This window comes from Pholcus phalangioides, unplaced genomic scaffold, assembly GCF_987345545.1.
Source record: "Pholcus phalangioides strain wild (caught in Gottingen) unplaced genomic scaffold, Ppha-v1.0 ptg000001l_1, whole genome shotgun sequence".
Taxonomy (NCBI): Eukaryota; Metazoa; Arthropoda; class Arachnida; order Araneae; family Pholcidae; genus Pholcus; species Pholcus phalangioides.
The window spans coordinates 9,180,325-9,201,730 of record NW_028301594.1 but is presented as its reverse complement, the minus strand read 5'-3'; the positions used below and the strand labels follow the sequence as shown (position 1 = coordinate 9,201,730).

At 35.9% G+C, this 21,406-nt stretch overlaps 1 protein-coding gene and 1 non-coding gene across 2 annotated transcripts in view; both read right to left on the bottom strand.

Annotated features, from left to right (window-relative positions):
• Nucleotides 1-21,406, bottom strand: part of LOC149089826 (beta-alanine transporter-like) — a 131,810-nt gene that overhangs the window by 82,785 nt on the left and 27,619 nt on the right. The window lies entirely within an intron of this gene.
• Nucleotides 10,224-10,297, bottom strand: TRNAT-GGU (transfer RNA threonine (anticodon GGU)). The gene has a single exon. It is a non-coding gene; the product is annotated as a tRNA-Thr (tRNA).

Here is a 21,406-nt window from a genome sequence, read left to right as displayed (position 1 = left end):
TCGCAAGTGGTGTGGGAGGTCATTTTGACATCACGGAAACTTTGATCAATGATATAAACTCTATACAACTACTACTACAACTAGTTTGAAAGGTACTGAAAATAAGATAGTTTAAGATAAGTTTAAATAAATAATATATATTGTTATAGCGAATACTATCGAGATTTATCCGAGGATAATGTTGTCACTCTCCGTACAAAGGTTTTAACAGCTGGCTCATGCGAAGATATATTTACGAAAGACAGAAAATTCAACTGTCCCTGCGGGGAATCGAACCTATGTCCTTTCCGGGTGAACGCCCTAGACCACTAGACTACAGAGACTTACAGTGACAACAAATATCACGATCTTTCTTCGGAGTTCGTGTGCACTGAACGGGACCGCACATGGACGGTTGGACCTAACTCAGGCCAAAGCTCATAACTGATGACAATGCCACCAGATGACGCTTATCAGAGGATGATGTCACTCTCCTCTATCCATACGAAGGTTTTAACAGCTGGCTGATGCGAAGATATATTTACGGAAGAGAGAAAATTTAACTGCGGGGAATCGAACCCATCTCCTTTCACTTTCCGGGTGAGCGCCCAAGACCACTAGACTACACAAGCAACGAATGCCTATGTAGTCTACATCCGACCGTCCATGTACGGTCCTGTTCAGTGCACACGAGCTCCAAGGAAAGATCGAGGTATTCGTTTCCTCTATAGTCTAGTGCAGTGGTTCTCAACCATTGGAAGCCCGCGGCCCGGTTTCACTTATTTTTGTAAGTGGAAGGCCGGTCAAACACATGATTAACGGAACATGAATGGGTTAAAGAAAACGGCAGGTCATTCGCGGCCCGGTATGAACGATGTCATGGCCCAGTAGAGAAACACTGGTCTAGGGTGTTCACCCGGAAAGTGAAAAGACGTGGGCTCAACTCCCCGCAGGTGCAGAGAGAGAGTTGAATTTTCTCTCTCTCTTATAAATATATCTTCGCATCTCAGCCAGCTGTTAAAAACCTTCGTACTATCGAGATTTTCTTTGAATTTCAAGTAAAAGCAATCAAAATTCGCTGAGAATTTTTTTCTTTCTCTACATAAATTTCAACTTTAAGTAATTCATAAGTTCCGTCACGATTTTCGTTACACGATAAGGAAAGGCTTCTGTTAAATTAAGGTAGCAATTCTAATCTTCCCTGAAGGAGAGAAAAAAGTTCACAATCTCTCTTTTTTCTCTATCAATATATGTGTGTTCACCTTGGTCTCTTATTCAATATTTGATGTGAAGTTCGGAATGAAATATGGGATTTCTAAAAGTCAAACAAGAAGCAGTGAATTCTTTTTTCCCGTTTTCACTTTCAATTTTAAAGGACTCGGAGCTTTACCTAAAAACCATCTTCGGAAATATTTGAAATATTTGCTTTCTTTCAATTCTTTTCTTTCTCAAGTGAAAAATTCACGTTCTATTCTGTATACTGTGTGCTTAATACAGAATCAATTTGAAACTGAAGCTATTCTATTGAGAAAATTCCATTTATTTTTATATTTTCAGTGACTATAGCGAAGAAACCACTATGAAATTTCAAGTTCCAATTCAGAAATATTCAGTGAAAATGAAATTTACAATTTCTTGCGGTGAAGAAAATACGTTGAAATCCATGAAAGTGTTAAGTTTAAGGTTTAAGGGGTTATAAAGTGTTTTTTTTTTCTCCCGGAAGTTATCTCAGTCATCAACTTTTGCTAATTTAACTCTCTAAACGACATTGACGAGATATTTCGCCTCATTGAAAACCTCTTATTTGAGCATTGACAGGTCCACACATTTTGTAAAGTTGATTTCTCAGGAGAAATCCTATACCCCTTAGTCTCCTCTGCTCCTCAGTCTTCCTATGTCCCTTAGTTTGCGCCTGCTCAAAATCAGTATACATAAAAATGCTAGTTTATTTAAATATATATATATATATATATATATATATATATATATGTATCACATTTTGAAGAGTGTTCAGTGATTTCTGCTACGCCGCTTTAATACTTTAACTAGTTGGAGGTGTTTTAATATGCCTGGGATGTTATCTAGCTTAAATAATTCCAGCCATTTTTTGTTATTGTCGATGTTCTGCTCTTTTCGTATGTACTTATCAACTTTACTTCAAAATACGTAAGCCAGATGGCAGCACATTCGATACGCGTAACAGCAAAAACACGAAACGAGCACAACTCTGACAACATATATATGGTACGTTAGGGCCATGCATATGCATACGAGCACATAGCACGTTCCTACATGTACCGATTCGTTAGAAATTCTGGAGAGGAATGTGCACGAGGTGAATGTACAGTAATAGTCGTTTGCTTATACACACAACACACGCGCGCGGTTCACGGAATATTTGACCCCGACATTTCGTCTCCGACATTTCATCCCCAACATCTCGCCCTAGCATGTTTCGTCCCCGGAAATTTCACCCCCCGACATTTCACTCCGGTATATTTTGCCTCCGGAAATTTCACCTTTGATGTTTCACCTGCCTTGGCAATATGAGTGCCCAATTGAACGACCCTGTCAGTGATCAAGTAAGTTGGACATTTACCCCCTGACATTTCGCCTTCCCTGACCGTATGAGTGAACATATGAATGATGGTACAAGTGACCAAGTGAATGACCGTATGAGTGACCAAGTGAATTGGAAATTTACTCCCTTCACATTTCACCTCCCCTGACCGTATGAGTGAACGTATGACTAATGGTAAAAATGACCAACTAAGTTACCGTATGATCAAGTGAATTGCACATATACGTCCTGACATTTCACCTTTCCTGCCCGTATGAGCGATGGTATGAATGATCGTATAGTGATAACATATGAATGATTGTATGAGTGACCATATGAATGATTGTATGAGTGACCATATGAATGATTGTATGAGTGACCATATGAATGATTGTATGAGTGACCATATGAATGATTGTATGAGTGACCATATGAATGGTCAAGTAAGTTGGACATTTACCCACTAGCATTTCACCTGCTAGACGAAGTAAGCAATCGTATGAATCGTCAAGTGTGTGACAATATGAGTGATTAATTGAGTGACCGTATGAGTGATAAATTGATTGACCGTATGAGTGATAAATTGAGTGACCGTATGAGTGATAAATTGAGTGACCGTATGAGTGATAAATTGATTGACCGTATGAGTGATAAATTGAGTGACCGTATGAGTGACCAAGTGCGTAACTACATGAGTTGGACCGGATATCTCATTTAACACCCGACATTTCACCCCTTGAGTAAATGTTATGTGAGTATGCGGCAAAAATTTATAATGTCTGTTGCTGTCAGCTGTCACAAATGCATTGGCTTACGTAGGAAGCGTTAAGGGAGAGAGGTAGTTTGGGTAATTTTTATATTTTTCTTCAGGACTAATACTGCAGCCTATGTTGTTAAATTTTGCCTCAACGTAAATTTTTGAAAAATAATTTTACACCTCACTGCAAATTCCAGATTTTTAGGGCCCATTAAAATAAATACATAAGTTTGGTTTTTATGGAATCGTTTTATCTCTCGATTCCATAGCAAAAAAATTAAAATAGGTTATTAACTAACATTCTTGGTGTTAATTGACTTTTGGATTGTATACAATGGACAAAAAAGAACAAAGAAAATCAGTCTCAGCTTAAGAAACTGTATTAATAAACACTTTATTGTTTCAAATTGTCTCAAATCTCTTCTGCCCAATTTGATTCTTCCTCGAGATCCAACTTTCCGCCCAATCAAGCTGATTCTTATTCGTGCATTTCATTTTCATGGCAAACAACTAATTCTTTTCTTTTTTTTTGCAATTATAAAACTCCAAATAAACAAAAAAAGAAAAGCATAAAATACAAGAATAGGATTGGTGCTTTGGTCCGTGAAAACTACTAAATTTGCGTATTTTTCACGCACCAAAGCACGTATTTAATTTTAACGGGAAGAGAAATGGTTCAAAAAAAACCCCGTCACGAGACAGGCTTTCAATCATACCAGGTTTTCAGAAAATCTCTAAAGACAACAAGACATTATTTTAAGCTCTTACATCTTTCTTCTATTCTTTTAAGTGAAGTAGAATTAAACGGGCCGGTCACATATTCCTAGTACGCGTCTATAAGAAGTTGCGGTGATCGATCGATCGATAACTCAAGCGTTCATCTGACAAAGACGGATGATGGATAGTCCCGAATGAGCATTAGTGGATAAAAAGGAAAACTATGCAACTGGTCGACATTTTACTTATTTATTTATTTTTTTGTATTTTTAGTACTCCAAAGCGTTCCTATATAATTGGAAAAAAAAATTCTCTGCCATTTATCGCATTTACGTATGCTGTATTTATTATTGGGAAGATTTATTGTGCTCCTAAGATCCCAGCAACGGAATAAGTCCGATGGTAAAGTTCTGTGCTCATTACTGTGATTTAATAGGATAGGCGTAGTAAAAACTTGTTAGCATTTTGTCCATCATTATCCAACTTCTGCACAAGTTAAAATTCGAGGGCACAAAAGTGTTTTCATGGAATTTAATCAGGCACTAATATTTTTCAGTGATAATATTAACGCACAGAGTGATGAGTTTTTGTTTCTTTTTAATTTAACCCATAACGTGTTTTTGTTTAAATAATGATTAAGCTTTGAATTTAAAAGTTAAAAGAGGAATTAGAAATATACTAATTTCTGTAATATTAAAGCACATAACTGTGTGAACTGTATGACACATTTCCAGCTCCTACTATTTTTTTAAAGAAAAATGCGTAAAATTACATAATTATATGTATAAAATCAGCCGTTCGAATTTATAAAATGCTTTGCACATATACAAAGCTATGCATTTAGTGGTCGAAATTATAATACTTAAAATTATCGAGAATTTTCTTCGTTTAAATTACTTCCTCCGCTTTCTCCAGATGCTTCGTCACATTGTAAACTGCAGGTTGGTACCATGGTCACCGAGAAATACTTCATGCCTAATTTTTTCTCGTTGTTTTTCAGATAATTTCTCTATCTGTACACTTCGTGGCAGCCAAAATTTCCCTTTCCAGCCACATTTCATCTTCATAGGGAACCAGAGAGAAATTGATTTTAAGCCATACGAGACTCACTTTGAAAACGTACTTTGAAAATCCGTCGAAAACGTTTATTAGGTTGTTAGACACTAATTCGTGCCTCTTATCAACACTTTCAGAGGCAATGGCGAGGTATCGCGCTCCCATCAAAGTCTCTTATTTGAGCATAGAGAAGCCTAGATATTTTGTGAAAATGATTTCTCAATGGAAATATTTTCCGTATGCCCCTTTCCACCTGCTGAAAATCGGAAGAAAGCGTATTTCATTTAAAAAGATATGCCATTTTGAAGGGGTTTAGTGATTTCTAATTGCCACTTAGCACTAGAAAGACGAACGGGGGTCTGTGTGACCTTGCGCGCTCTTTCTACTTAGGGTTACCAACTGTCATCCTTTAGGAGGGCACGCCTTTCTTTTGATTCCTTTTCAAGCGCCCTCCCACGTTTCGGAAAATTAGCCCTTTTGTCCTCGTTTTCAGGTCTCCGGATTATTTTTTTTTCTTCTTCACTTTGAAACATATATTTCTTCATCGATATGGGTGTTTTTGTGGGTTTTTTTCCCACGCGCTTCACCAATAGTTGTCGCAGTTCACAGAATTTTTATGTTTCTGCTTATTTAGTGGTTCCGTTTTAGAGTTTGGGTGAAATTGTTGTTGTGGCAGGTTTTATTGGTCGGAATAGAATCATTGTGGAAATTGGGATAAGTGATGTCTTAAGGATGCATGCCCAGGCGCCCACCTTTCCCACTTTTTAAATCTGGTAACCCTATTTTTACCCCCATATCTCAAGTAAGAAATAACGAAAAGCTTTAACATTTCTCCACTTTTCCTGAATTAACATGATCTTATCGTGCACCAAAGATATTTAAATTATCTTCCTTGGTCGCGGAGATAAGAACGGATATACCTAGAAAGACGGAGAAGGGGATGGCACTAACCCTACCATTATATTTTAGAACACATTCATCATATAATACCATCAACATTGCCACAATTGGTTTTTGCATGGTCAAAATTCTTCTAATAGTCTAAGTATGCATCTAATATAGGGTGTGTTATCCATTCGTGAGACTTTTTTTTACTTCATTCATGTCTGCAGATGTCAGTCAGCAGGTTTCTTAGCTTTTGTTGTCAAGTATTTTTTCACTTACTTCAATAAATTGTTTGTTCCGCAAAGTAAAAGTATTCACGTGCTTATGATTGCTGTAAAATGGCAAAAGACGCAGATTCACCGAAGAGGAAATTCCTCAAAAGTTGGCAAAGACTGCATGTGACAAACCCAGAAAGTGTGGCGCTGATGGAGAGAATCCAGAGGAGAATGAAAATTACTCCAGGCAAAACTATTGTGCAGTATTGATGATGTTCAGCAAAGGAATGCGGACGAGGTGCAAGTGTGGTTTTTATAGTAGTCGTATTCATGATGAATGTGTAAATCTGAATGAAATTATACCTCAAACAATGGCTCAGCTGATGCAAAATGAAATAATACTAGGTACAGTAAACACAAACTACCTTGAAGCCATCAATGAAAACCTTGTCGTACACCCAAACACCAACTTGATGCCATTAATATTTGAGACTTCAATAATATTCCGTAAATCGGTAACGAAAAAACTATTGCAGGTGAAAGTGTATGACATATCGTGGGACACTTCCTCGTCAATAGGACGTCAAGGATTCCAAAATATCTTACGAGAAACGCATCGCTCACAGATACGCATTCCACATCAGTGGAATTGTGTGAACTTCTTTCAAATCTAAATCGACACAAGCTTGGTTGAAACACTTCGAAAAAAACATAGTCAAGTGCTTGCAACTGCGAAAATAATTGAGCAAGATCACGCTTGTTGATCCAATTCAAAACCCATGGAAGCGACGTAACACTTAAATCTTATCGGAAAATGCAAATCCCCAGCCTCGAGTTTCCTCAACAACATTAAACAAAGCTAGTTAAATAAACCAAGCACTACCGGAATTAGCTGTCATTCCTGCGGTATAAGCTCTGTACCCCGGAGGACGTGGCCATGCTGGAAAAACTCCAGTGAGTAGTCCGGCCATGTAAGCGAGGGAACAGGAAGAGAAGAAAGAAAAATAAAAGAGAGAAAACAATAATAAAAAAATAATAAAAAATAATAATAAACAATTACAAAATAATGATGATAATTTGAAGGAGAAAATAATAATAAATAATAAGAAAATAATAATGCTGAGCTATCCGTGTGCTCTTGGCCTCTTTTCTTGTGCAGCTAATGGACTTTTTGCCTCTTTTCTTGTGCAGATAGTGGGATTTTAGCCTCTTCCCCCTTTCGCCTTGTGGTATAGGCGGATCATAGGCTCCCGGTCTCTTTTTGTTGTTATGTCGTACGTCTTGTCAACTCTTTTATTGGGCTAACTGCTGGGCACCGTGCCTCTTATCCCTGTAGACTAGTTAGTAGGGCCCTGCCTCTTTTTCCATTTGTTTTTCTCAGCACTGACGCACATCGGGAGACGTCTTGTGCACAGAGTGCTATAAAAACTAAATTATAATAAAGATAGATTAATAGATCAATGGTTTCACCCACTTATTATTTGTGGTGTAACTTCATTCTGTCATAAAATTATCATGCCATGCTCTAAAATATTAAAATGCTCAGAAATTTGGTAGAAAAAGATATGGGGGTCACACAGACCCCCTTCCCAGGTAGTCTTCCAACCCGTCTTTTTTGGGTAAAAACAAATAAATTCATTGCAAAATGGCGCATGTTTTTCAACACGACTATGGAAATAAAGTTATCAAACTCAGCCACCGAAGAAAAGAAGTTCGCGTGTGTGGGGTGCGGAGGGGATAAGTCTAATTTTTGGGATTAGGGTCTGTTGGTTTCCACAAACATGCATTTTAGGGTTAAACGAATCATGTATTCCTTTTATCAGTAAGTACTAAGTACCAGAAAAATTCTTCCACAATACTAGACATTCAAAAGCAGCAATAGCAAGCTCAAGGTCTACAGAGTTTCACATGAAAATTGATATTGTTTTTCCTTCTTCATCTACACTATATTAATGTTCCAAAATGTGAATAAAAAATCTTGGGTGAAAGCCAGAAAAATCCTCATTCATATGAGATAAATGACATTCCTTTGCCTTGAAAAAGTTTTAGGCGATAAATCGAAGTTCTAATATCAGGAATAAAACCAATAAAATAATAAAAAAATATATATTCTCATACTCAACAAATATTCGTATTTTTGTCAAAAAATAACTTACATGATTACAAAAGCAAAATTGCAGTCTTCAAGGAGTTGTTAACATTTCTTTAAGCCGCGACACAAAATCAACAACCGGATCAACTATTAGACCAATGGGTCAATTTCGAGATGAAAAAATTTGTTTGTGAAAATTTTAATGTTAAGTAAAATTTTTATAATTTTCAACTATTAAATAATTCTAAATAATGAAATGTTTGGCTCTCAATTTTTATTGCAGTCAGTGGTGACTTGATAGTTGTGCTAGAGGAGTCTTAGGCAGGGCGTCTTTCATATAAAGTGTGAATTTTTAACTATTCTGAAATTATCTGTCCGTTAATTTCCGATTATTTTTCTCTCTTTAATTTTAATATATTTCTGTAATTATTTTTCGTTTATTCTGCACATATTTTTCGTTTATTCTGCACATATTTTTCGTTTAATATATTTCTGTAATCATTTTTCGGATTTTCCGCAAATATTTTCATTATGTATTTACTTCCATTAATTTCAAATTCTTGTCGATTTTGAAATCTTCATTAATTTTTGTTTAATGTGTTTTACTTTGGAAAAATATTTTCCGTTATTCCTGTCAGTTCTGTCAATATGTTATGCTTTTTGGGGGGTCGCCGGCTTTCACTCACAAATATATATAAAATCATTTCTCATGACAGTCATGAAAAATCTCTGGGTCTTAAGAGCCAGGTCGCAAACTCGTTCTTAGCCCGGGTCCCAAAAATCGTTAATACGCCCCTTAAACCAATGTTTTTCAACAGATGGTTTCTGCCCATTCTAAGTAAACACTACATAATTTCAGATTTAAAAAAATAAATAAATACTCTCCAATTTTTTTTATTATTTGTGTTTTTACCGTCACCGGTCTGCAAATTATTAATTTTATTAATTTATTTATTTTTTGCAGGTTCGGAAACTATTTTTCCCATTTACTTATTTTTTGTCGGTCTACAAATTATTCCTCTTTTTTTTTGTTTACCCTTTGTTGCTCAGAATCTGGGTTTGAGATCACTGTCACAGACACTCTAGCACTATAGTCCGTTTCAGGTTAACTTTGCAGTGCAGAGAAAGGTAGAGAGTGTATTCCTTCGCCGCAAAATATAGTTCCCATATATCGGAGGCTTACGATGATCATTTATGCAGAATATTTCAATTTTTTGAATGATTGAAAATGAATACTGAAAAAATAGTGTTCTGAATCGATCTTTATTCGTTTAAGAATTTTAAAATAGAAAAAAAAATGATCACCATTATGCGTAAAAAAAAGATTTTTCTCAGTGAGATTGTCGAGAATCAGCTATACCTTACCGCGACTGCGCATCGATACATTGGTTGAAAGGCTTTCGTTGTCATAGCAACGTGTGATGCGGTTCCCTCGTAGCTTCCCTTTCACTGCAAAGTTAACCTGAAACGAACTATAGGCTATCATATGTGAACTCATCCCATGTAACAACCAAACTTATTTGAGAATAGAAAAATAATAACAAACAAAAGCATATATATACGTTCGCCATCTACACGTAATTTTGAGAGTTTCGTATAAAAAAAAAAATCGAAATTATCAGAGAATAAGGATTTAGCATGCTACTACGCTCATCGTCTTCAGATGATGATGGGAGCGCATTGAATACTAAAACAGTATACGCAAAAAAATGTATTTATAACCGGATTGCATATGTATTTGTACGATCCATCTTGGGAAACCCCACCCGATGACCTACATTTGAATAGCGACCCATGCGATAAGAATCTGTCAAGAAGGCAATGAACTTACAAATCAAAGAGCAATCAGACGCAATACAACTTGAGTTTCTGGTTTGATTCTTATAAACAAGAACATCAAATCAAGGAAACAGTTATTTTCCGGATGTTATGCTGAAGTGAACTCGGAAAGAAAAGTTATCACGTCTCCACTGGGACTCGAACCCAGGCCCTCTTGCATACCGGGCAAGCATGCTACCATCTACACCACTGGAGACATGGCCCTGCCTTCCTCATTTCACGCACTGTGGCGTGAGACGCCGAAGTAGAGGCATTAGTAGCCTCTCAGGATATAGCCCCCGGGTGGGATGGTTTAACACGGCCCTGACTTAACATGGGGTTAACATGCCCCCGAGCGTCCCACCCGAGGGCCATTTCCTGAAATTAAGAGAGGCTACTAATGCCTTTACTTCAGCGCTTCACGCCACAGTGCGTGAAATAAGGAAGGCAGAGTCATGGTGCAGTGGTGCAGTCCAGTGGTGTAGATAGTAGAATGCTTTCCCGGTATGCAAGAGGGCCTGGGTTCGAGTCCCGGCGGAGACGTGATAAGTTTTCTTTCCGAGTTCACCTAAACATAATATCCGGAAAACAACTGTTTCCTTGATATCTCGGGCTGAGAAAAAGCCATCTATTTCTCTCTCTAAGAACATCAAATGTTAAGTAAGGGAACCTATCTTAATAAGAGAGGAATTTATATTCATGGCTGGTCCCTGGTTCTCGACGACGCAGATTCTTCGAGTAAAGAGAGAGACTTTTCTTCACCATCGAACTTCCAACTCTTTTCTATCTTATGTTTATTCGGTAACGAAAGAACTTCTTTCTGTTAAAAGAGCGATTTGGTTTTCAAATATTTCCTCTATTCTCTTACTTTTTTTTCTTTGCCCTCATTCTCCGATTTTGTTTCTACGTTTTCGTGCTTTAACCTTTCCGTAAGTAAAAGCATTTCCGGATAGAAAAGTTCTCCCACACAAAATCATTCTTTTTTTCCCCCTTTCGCTTCTCACTACAATATTATATATCTTAACCTCGGCATTTACTGCTTGCGTCTACGTACCGGCATTTGCTTATCTCTCGAACCGCAAATAAAGAGATCGGGAAGAAGACGATGCAATTTTCTTTGGCTGGCCATTGGCTATAATGAAATGACGACGGGATATTGAGACGGAAGGTATTATTAGCCGGCATAACCGTTATACTTTGAGGATCCATTCCCAACTGCAATAAGTATGATGCTATCGAAGTACAGTTATTGCTTTGTTGTTTTGCCCTCGTGGGAATTGATATGGGAGATCTCGCATCACGTGTGAACGTGCTTGACTTCAGCTTATGTGTTTTTTTTCCCCTTTTCCGAGGAAATATTTGTCTGATCATGTGCGTCAATATTCCGTTTCGACATAGAGTATAAAGTCTTCGTTTTCATCAGGTAAAATTGGGAAAGTTGAGTCTCCGTGTTGTTTTTATTTATTCATTTGCAGGGTGTCCCATAAATTCGTACATAGGTTAAATTGAAGAAAATGGAAAATTTGAATGCGGTATGCAAGAAAATTATTCTCGTATTCTTTTTAGTACAGGTAAGAAAATGAGTTCAATTTTTTTTTTTCGTCGACAGAGGACGTTGCACGAAAGCAAATCACAGAAATCTTTATCTCAGCATTTTTTCCATCGCTTTTGTGTCCGAAACGTTTGTAAAGCTTCTGCCGAGGATTCGCGGCTGAAGTGAAACTACTTTACCGACAGTGCATTATCAACCAATGTCAACATCACAATGAAAATCTCATGCATGCGCCGGTAACAGGAATATTAAGAAACGAGCTATTAATGTTACATCTCTCCGTCATTTTATAGAATTCTGAACTCTGATTTGTACAATTTTAATGTGATTTGTTTGAGTACAGCGTTCTCTATGGGCAAAAATTTCAACTAAATTTTTTTTCCTATAATAAAAAAATTCCTCTTCATAAATACATTTTTTTTGAAAACCACATTCAAATATTTCAATTTTACATTTAAAATATCTAATTTTTATGTATTTTTAAAAACTATTCACAAACTTATGGGTCACTTTATATAAATTTACTTTTTATTTTAACTTTGTTAATCAATTGCTTGAAATAATAAATTTTAAAACACGATGTGTCACGTGATACATCTCAAATAAGATGTGGATTTTTTTTTTTATCTTTGCGCATCAAGAATATGGACATTATGCCCAGGTGAATTTAGGTGAGAAAACTCGGTTGTCCCCATCGGAAATCGAACTCTGGACCTATCGCAAACTGGGCAAGTGTACTAACCAAATTGCATCTTGCTACTACAGCTTGGACGCACATGCACGTTCCTCTACTGAATTTCTAACAAATAGGTATATCTATCTCAGTGTATGTGTGGTCCTAACGCATTCTTGTTGTTAGAGTTGCGGAGTTGCGCTAGTTCCATGTCCTTTCTGCTGCCATCTTCCTTCTGTATTTTTAAGTGAAGGTGGTAAATAGGGAAAGGGTGGGCATAATGGCCACGCTAAGGAAAAATATTTTTTTTCGATAAGTAAATATTGAAAAAAAAGGAAATGAATGTTTTGTATAAGATAGTTTAGATATTTAGGTTCATGCAAAAAATACTATTTTGATTTTATTTCGGTTAGTTTTGTGGGAAAAAATATTTTCCCGCAACTCTCTACCAAGTGACCATTTTGCCCGGTATAAAAAAATAATTGTTTTATTGTATTTCAAAGAATTTAAACATCGAGTGTAGAAACTTGGATTTTACTTTGTCATTTTGCATTGGCAATTCTATCTAAAACGTTATGCCGCGACATCATTTTTTATCAATGAATGACGAGGAGCCGATACGTAGAAAATTTTAACGGTCATAACATAAATTTTACTCATATGAAGAGATATACCTTTTGGCCATTATTGTGCATATTCATCGTAAAACCATATTTTACACAGCTACTTGGTGAGTCTGTCGAAATATCTAAACATGGGCCGAATGTTGTTCTGTGCAAGTTGAACGCTTTTTCAAAATGGGAAGTGGGGACATATTAAGCAGTTTCAGTGCTACATATTCATTACTTAAATGTAACTTCCAGTGCCACCTATCGACTGATTTTTGTACTTTTTTTTTAATTTAATAAATCACAAGCACATCTTTTAAATTACCTGTAGAATAAATTTTGTCTTATATGGAGCAGTGGCACGCAATTGATCAATTCTGACAGCGAAACTTACATTTCGCTAACTATTACATTCGTATATTTGACTGAGAAGAGACAGGTGTGAATAAAATGTGAATTTTATCCTCAAATTTGACGTAACATTTATTAAAAATTCACCTTCTCTGTAATAAACTTCTCAAACGGTGTCGTTGAATACAACTGACGTGGGAATACATAACAGTGAAATTCATGCACTCAGCAAATTAAGTAAACGTTATGAAAGTAAATAAATCGGCATAACACAGCCAGCTAATTTATTTGTCAATTTAAGAGAAAAAAATAAGCACATAAAAAATCGTGTTCATAGAAAAATTATTTGGATAAAAAGAGAGCGAGTTTTGATAAGATTAAAAAAAATGCATTAAATAACGGCATAAAAGCGGAGATAATACATTTTAAAGAAATATATGCGAAAAAAGATGAAGAAAAACGCCGGCTTCTTGAAGAAGTGTCGTCCAAGTGCTAATTTCCTCTCATTATAAATTCATTTAATGTTTCTGCTTATCACCAAGAAGAGGTTTATGCGATGAAAATTAAAGTGCTCGGCACTAATGTTTTACGGAAGTAATTACCCGCGCAACGTGTGTCACGGGTTAAAACGTGCGTTATTATTAATCGCTTCTCGACAGACATTCGCCAACCACTTCGATACACTGCAGCACGGGGAAAGGAAAAAAACGGACACGAATATTTTATTTTCTCTCAACAGCAAAATCATTATTATTTTCAACCCAAAGATGAAAGAAAAGTCCGAGCTAAAACTTCATTACCTAAATACCACTTTGCTGCGAAGACATTTTCATTTTATAACCTTAAGTCAAGAGCCGAGACAGTCTTCCAAGAAACACGGGGCAGATGAAAGAAAATGTTATATTAGTTTTACTTCGGAATTTTTTTGCCCCCATTGAATTTGAGCGGGCGAGTAGAAAGACTATCGTATAATGTTTTTCTTTTCTATATTGATATCTATCTTATTCAGTCCGTATGCTCCTTTGAAAGTATTGATTGTTTTTGGGTACGAGAATAATGAATTTATCATTCGATGTAATTAATACCGTCGTTTTTTATGGATTAATTTCGTTTATTACGAGAATATTTTTATATATGGTTATTAGAATAATATCTTATGATATATTTTTATTTGAATATTCCATTAGTTAAATTGTGACTGTTTAGCGATTAATTAGACTCATTCATTCATTTACATTTCAAATTCAAATCCGATGTACTTGTTTTCATTATATTATCACTTCGGAAAATTCTATATAAAAAATATATATATTTGTCTGCGGCTGCCCTGTTGTACTACAATATCACCTAAGAATAAAAGAGCTTTTTTTATCGTAAAAGGCATCTTTTTTTGGGGTTTTTTCAACATATTTTGATTTAGACGGCATTGTATGAAATTTTTCATCCGATACTCTGTTTTATAGAAAGCAAATAAGTCAAAAAAACTGCAATAAATTGTGAGAGAAATATTGGACATCTCAAGACAAACACTTTTCACTACTGCTACTGCAAACGTAGTTTTAACGCATTTATTCACATTACAGTCCTCAACAGCAGATCGTGCGGAAATAAGTATATAAACATGGCATACGCCTATTTTTTCTTACGCAATTGATTTTTTCCACAGACTTCGTACAACCAGAAAAAAGGGACACGGACATCTTATTTTCTCCCAACAGCAAAATTAACATTTTTTTTCAACCCGAAGATGAAAGAAAAGTTCGAGCTAAAATTTCATTACCTAAATGCTACTTTGCTGCGAAGACACTTTTTTTTTGTAACCTTAAGTCAAGAGCCGAGAATGTCTCCAAGAAATACGCAACCGCTTGAAAGAAAACTTAATGTCAGTTTTATTTCGATTTTTTTTTTATTCAATTCGATCTGCAGAGAAGAACATCTTTATTATGAAATTAACTTTTATATATAACGTTAGCTGTCTTATTGAGTTCGTGTTTTCTCGGAAATACCTCGGCTTACGAAATTTTCGGTTAACGAGGGACTTTTTTTATCATTTTTCTGCCTCGGCTAGCAAATGAGGATTGGCCTAACGGAGATTTTCGTTGATATACATGCACGCGCCAATATAAAACAATCGCCTTGTGAGCTGGATTTTCTCACAAATCATCGTCAGAGTAACTTTCACTCGAGCCCGATTAACTCATGTCCACCTCGGAATTTTTTTACACATGTAACTATACTTCTCTTTTTGAAATTTTTTGAACCATTTCATGTAAAGTGAAAGATTCAGCTAATGAATAATTTATTTGAGAAAAAAGGAATCTATATTTTCAGATCATGCGATCGTTCAGTGCAAGACTCTTTAGCATCGAACAGAACGGTCTGGACATTATAGGAGCCTGTCTTTTTCATTTACATGCATCAGACACAAAAATGAGCTGACCAAATCACAATGAATGCACAAAACACCTGCGAACTTAACCAAGGGACACTTTGGCTGACTAAAGCTGGCGTTGGTTGTGTACATTAATGTGAAATTAGAAAAATCTTCAGAAATTCATTTTTCTGTAAATTTATTCAATTTTCAAGTTATTTATTTCATCCTTCAATCAATTAAAAAATAATAATAAATTGTAAAAAAAATGAATGACTAGATTTTTGATTACATTTTGGATAATTTAAAAAAAAATTGAAATATTTTTGTAATCTCTGTGAAATATTCCCTGTAACTTTTGTATTCTTGTTACTTTGTATATATTTTTCTCATGCTTCATTTTGCTTATAATCTGAAACTCTGTATGTATTTTTTATAGTATTTTATTTTCTTCAACATATTTTTTTCATTTTCATTTTTTCGTCCATGTTTTTTTGAGAAGGCAGGCATCATGTAACAAGGGTTGGCATTTTTAATGCAAGCAGGCATAGCCACTCTTCTGAAATGTCTACTGTTTTCGAACAATGCTTGTGGTTGCCCCGATGGCGACCCACTGCATACGTTCTATTTCACTCTCATAAAATTCCATCCTTTTATTCATTTTTTCTTCAAATAATTACCTTTTAATTATATATTTTTTTAATGAACAAGTGAACAGCACTAGCGCTTTTGTCATTCGAAAAGCTATTTTTTGCTTCATTCTATGTTTTCATATCTCTTTATTTTGATTTTTGTTATATATATATATATATATATATATATATAGCAAGAATTATAAAAGAGCAACTGACAGAAACCAGATTTATTTGAAAAATTTCAAAAGTCAGAGTACAGCGCCAAAAAGGCAGCTTTATGCACATAACTCGAAATTATAAAATCAGATTTAGCAAGGATTATAAAAGAGCAACCCGCCATCATTAGAATCACTCTTGCAGTTTGAAGCAATGGGTGGGGGTGGGGGGGCAGTGTTCTCACTTGAGAACGACCTCCTTATTGACCCATATTTTTCCAATTTTTCAATCTCTTCTAATTTATTTTTATTCTACGTCTACTCATTTTAGCTCTATAATTTTATAAATAAATAAATATATATATATATATATATATGTTTTATATTATTCCTACCATATATACTCTGCTTTAAATGCAGCAAATAAGCCATAAAGAACTAGTAAATTGCAAGAGTGACACTTCAAAATTTAAGATTAAAAACTGTCCCACTATTGCTACTACAAACGTGATTTTATGTAACGCTTTTATATAAATTTACAGTCCTTAAAACAGTACTTACCGAAATAAGTTGGTAAATGTGGTATGCACATATGCTTATGTAATCGCTTCTCCACAGACATCGTACAACCAGAGAAAAGGGGTACGAATCTCCCATATTCTCTCAGCAGCAAAATCTATCTATTCAATATCAAAATCAAACTATTTCTAACTCGCAGATGATAGAAAAGTCCGAATCAAAACTTCATTACACGTAAATACCACTTTGCTACGAAGACACTTTGGTTTCATAACCTTAAGTCAACAAGATGAGAGTGCTTTTTTTCCCTTCAAGGAACGCGGAGCATCGATGAAAGAAAATTTGATATTAGTTTTACTTCGGTATTTTTTTTTAATATTGAATTTGAACTGTCGAGCAGAAAAGAACATTTCTTATTGTATTCTCTTTTATATACTGCTATCTGTCTTATTCAGTTTGTGTTATTTGAGAAAGTATTGTTTTTCCTGGTTTTGAGGATGTGATGAATTTATCATTCCATGTAATTTATACCGTCGTTTTTATGATTTTATATCCAAACAATGAGTTATTTATTTATTTTCTCACAAAAAATAATATTAACGAATATTTCTGCATGGTTATTTGAATAGTTTTATGATATATTTTTAGTTGAGTATCCTTTCAGTATAACTGTTTCGTGAATAATTAATTAGACTCATTCAAATATTTACATTTCAAATTTCTCTCTGATATACTTATTTTAATGGATTTTTTCAGTAAGGTATCTCCTTTTGCAACTGTATATAAAAATATTTCTCTGCTGCTGCCATGTTATGGTATATCCCCGGTAAATTTTGCGAACAGAATACAATTTGTTTTCAATCTATAATGTAGCCCATGTTTTCGTTTTCACAATATATTTTGATATTTTTTCATAGAATGTATTCGCTAAATTTTTTCATCATATACTTTGCTTTAAGAATAGCAAATAAGTCATACAATACAGCAATAAATTGCAAGTGCAATACTACAGACCTTAAGATGAAAATTGCAGATTATCGCTATTAAAAACGTGGTTTTAACGCTTTTATATTAATTTACAGTCGTTCAAACAGATCGTGCCGAAATTATAGATAAATGTGAACTCATGTATTCACATCTTGACGGACATTCGTCTACCAATTGAATACAACCAGAAAAAAGTACATAAATCTTTCAACAGCAAAGTCATTATTATTTTCCGCCCGTAGATGGGTGAAAAAAACCGAACTAAAACTTCATTAATGCCTAAATACAACTTTGCTGCGAAGACACTTTTGTTTTGTAACCTTAACTCAAGCTGAGAGTGTCTGTTTCAAGAAACACGGAACCGATGAAAGCAAATATAATATTAGTTTCGCATTTCGGAATTATTTTTATTGCATTTCTTCTGCCGACTAGAGAGACTTTCGTATAATTTATTCTTTTATATATTGCTCTCTGTCTTATTCAGTTTGTATTCTCCTAGAAAGGACACTTTTTCTGGATTTGAGGATAATGCATTTATCGTTCGATGTAATACATACCGTCAGATTTTTCATGGGAATCATATCAATACAATAAATAATTCATTCATGCCCACTCAAAAAATAATAACACTGAACATTTTTGTGTATTTATTAGATTTATTTATGATGTATTCTGGTCCATTGTGTGACTGCTGTGGATTAATACATATATTCCATTCATGTGAGTGACTACTTCGTGATTAACTAGATTCATTCATGCATTTACATTTGAAATTTTTATGAGATGTATGTATTTTCTTGGATATTTTTGATACCGCATCACGTAAGTGTAACTCTATATTAAGAAAAATAATCTTTATTTGCTGCTGTCATGCTGTGGTCTCCCCACAGAAAGCAACAGTCCTACAGCGGTACAGATATTCAATCGTTACATTTCACTTACTTCACTTCTGAAATATTGATGACATCACCGACAACACTAGATACGCACCTATACGACTGTTACGTACACGGTTCACGGAACCTTTGCCCCCGATATTTCGCCTCCCACATTTCGTCCCCGACATCTCGCCCCTGGCACGTTTCGTCCCCAGTACATTTGGCCCCCGGAAATTTCGCCCCTGACATCTCACCCCGGTACATTTAGCCCCCCCGGAAATTTCGCCCTGACCTTTCGCCTGCCCTGAACATATCACTGACCCAGTGAGTGACCATATGAGTGACTCAGTAAATAATCAAGTAAATCGGAAATTTATCTCTGATATTTCGCCAGCCCTTATCGTACGCGTGACTCTATGAGTGAACATATGAATGATGGTACAAGTGACCAAGTGAGTGATCAAGTGAGTTGGACATTTACTCGTGACATTTTGCTTCCCCTGATTGCATGAGTGACCAAGTGAATGAATACATGAGTGATCGAGTGAATTGAAAATTTATCCCCGGACATTTCACCTGCCCTGACCGTATGAGTGACCCAGTGAGTGATCATATGAGTTACTCAGTGAGTAATCAAGTGAATCGGAAATTGACCCCCTGTCATTTTGCCTACCTTGACCATACGCGTGACCGTATGAGTGAATATATGAATGATAGAGTGAGTGACCACACCGGTGTGAGTCGTAAATTTGGGAAAATATTTTATGCTTAAACTGAAAATTCTAAATTCTTAGAATCCACTAAAGTGTGAATCACTTGGTCACTCAGTGCTACGTAACCACCTATAAAAAGGGAGGGGATGAGGAGGATCATCTTTGCAGACACTCCACCCTCGCACTTTGCCAATCGCTCAATTGCTCACTCTGTCAATCACTCAGTCGCTCACTGGGTCAATCATACGGTCATTCACTTTATCAATATTTCGGTCACTCATGCAGTCACTCACTTGGTCACACATTCACTTATGCGTTCCATCACTCAGTAACTCCCTTGGTCACTCACATGGTCAGTCCCTTGATCACTCACTTGAACACTCGTACCGTCACTCACCTGGTCACATATACAGTCACTCACTTGATCACTCATGCAGTTAACCACTCGGTCACTCATACGGTTAATCACTCAGTCTCTCCCTTGATCACTCATATGCTCAATCACTCAGTCACTCGCAAATTTATTCAAGCATTCACTCTGTCTTTCATTCCGTCAGCCACTCGGTCACTCATACGCTCAATCATTCACTAGGAAACTTACACCAGTATTTAATTATCCACTCACTTGGTCACTCATTCGGTCAGTCACTTATTCACTCAAACGTTCCATCGCTCAATTCCTCCCTTTGTCACTGACACGGTCAATCCCACTATTACTCACTTGATAACTCATATAGTTAATCACTTGGTCGCTCATGCGGTCATTCATTTGCTCACTCATATGGCCATTCGGTCAGTCACGTGGTCACTCATACGGTCATTCACTCATAAAGTCAATTGCACACTAGTTGATACGGTCACTCACGTGGTGAGTCATTCTGCCACTCGCTCAGTCATTTGTACGGTCACTAACGCACTCCTACAGTTCATTTCACACTCACTTGGTCACTCATACGGTCATTCGATCATTCACACGGTCACTCATACAGTCAATCACGCATGCAGTCACTCGATCACTCATACGGTCAATCACTCATACGGTCACTCATACGTTCAGGGCAGGTGAAATGTCAGGTGTGAATTTTTCGGGGGCCCAACGCACCAGGGGCAAAATGTACCGGGGCGAAATTTCCGGGGGCCAAATGTAACGGGGACGAAACGTTCCAGGGGCGAGATGTCGGGGACGAAATGACGGGGGCGAAAGTTCCGGATCCCGGTTAATATGTATGTATATTTATGTATGTATGATGTATTTTGCATCTATTTTGTAGAGTTGAATATTCTGAATTACTGCCATTGATTGTCCCGTGATTAATTATGTTCATTTTCATTTATTTGCATTTAAAAGTTTTATTAGATATACATCTTTTTTTTGGACTTGCGATGCAGAATCACACACGTCGGCAGCTCTGTATAACATATAATTACAATGCTTGAATCATTTCTGAAAATCAGAGTTTGGCCATAACTCTCTTCCAATTTTCGAAGTAGCCGGTAATTTCACGAAGTGGCCGCACTTCGGGTTTTCGCACTAACATATACAGTATATAGATCGCAAGCCATACGTCACGATTACGCGTTCGAAATTTGCATAATCACGTGCATTCGCTAGTTTATAAAAAAAAAATTGGGACATATAATTTCAACAAATCAGAAATTTAAAAAATATTAATGTATTATAACTTCATAAAAATATATTATTGGCAAACATCGTTTTATTTTTTGTAAAAAAAAAATGTATTCCATTGTACCATTTGCTACAAAACACACAGTGTATATAACTCAATCAATCTCTAAACTTTTGGGACATAGTGTATGGTGAATGGTACCGAATAATTACATGTTGAATCTATGTAAACAATATGCTACTAAACTTGCTTTGACA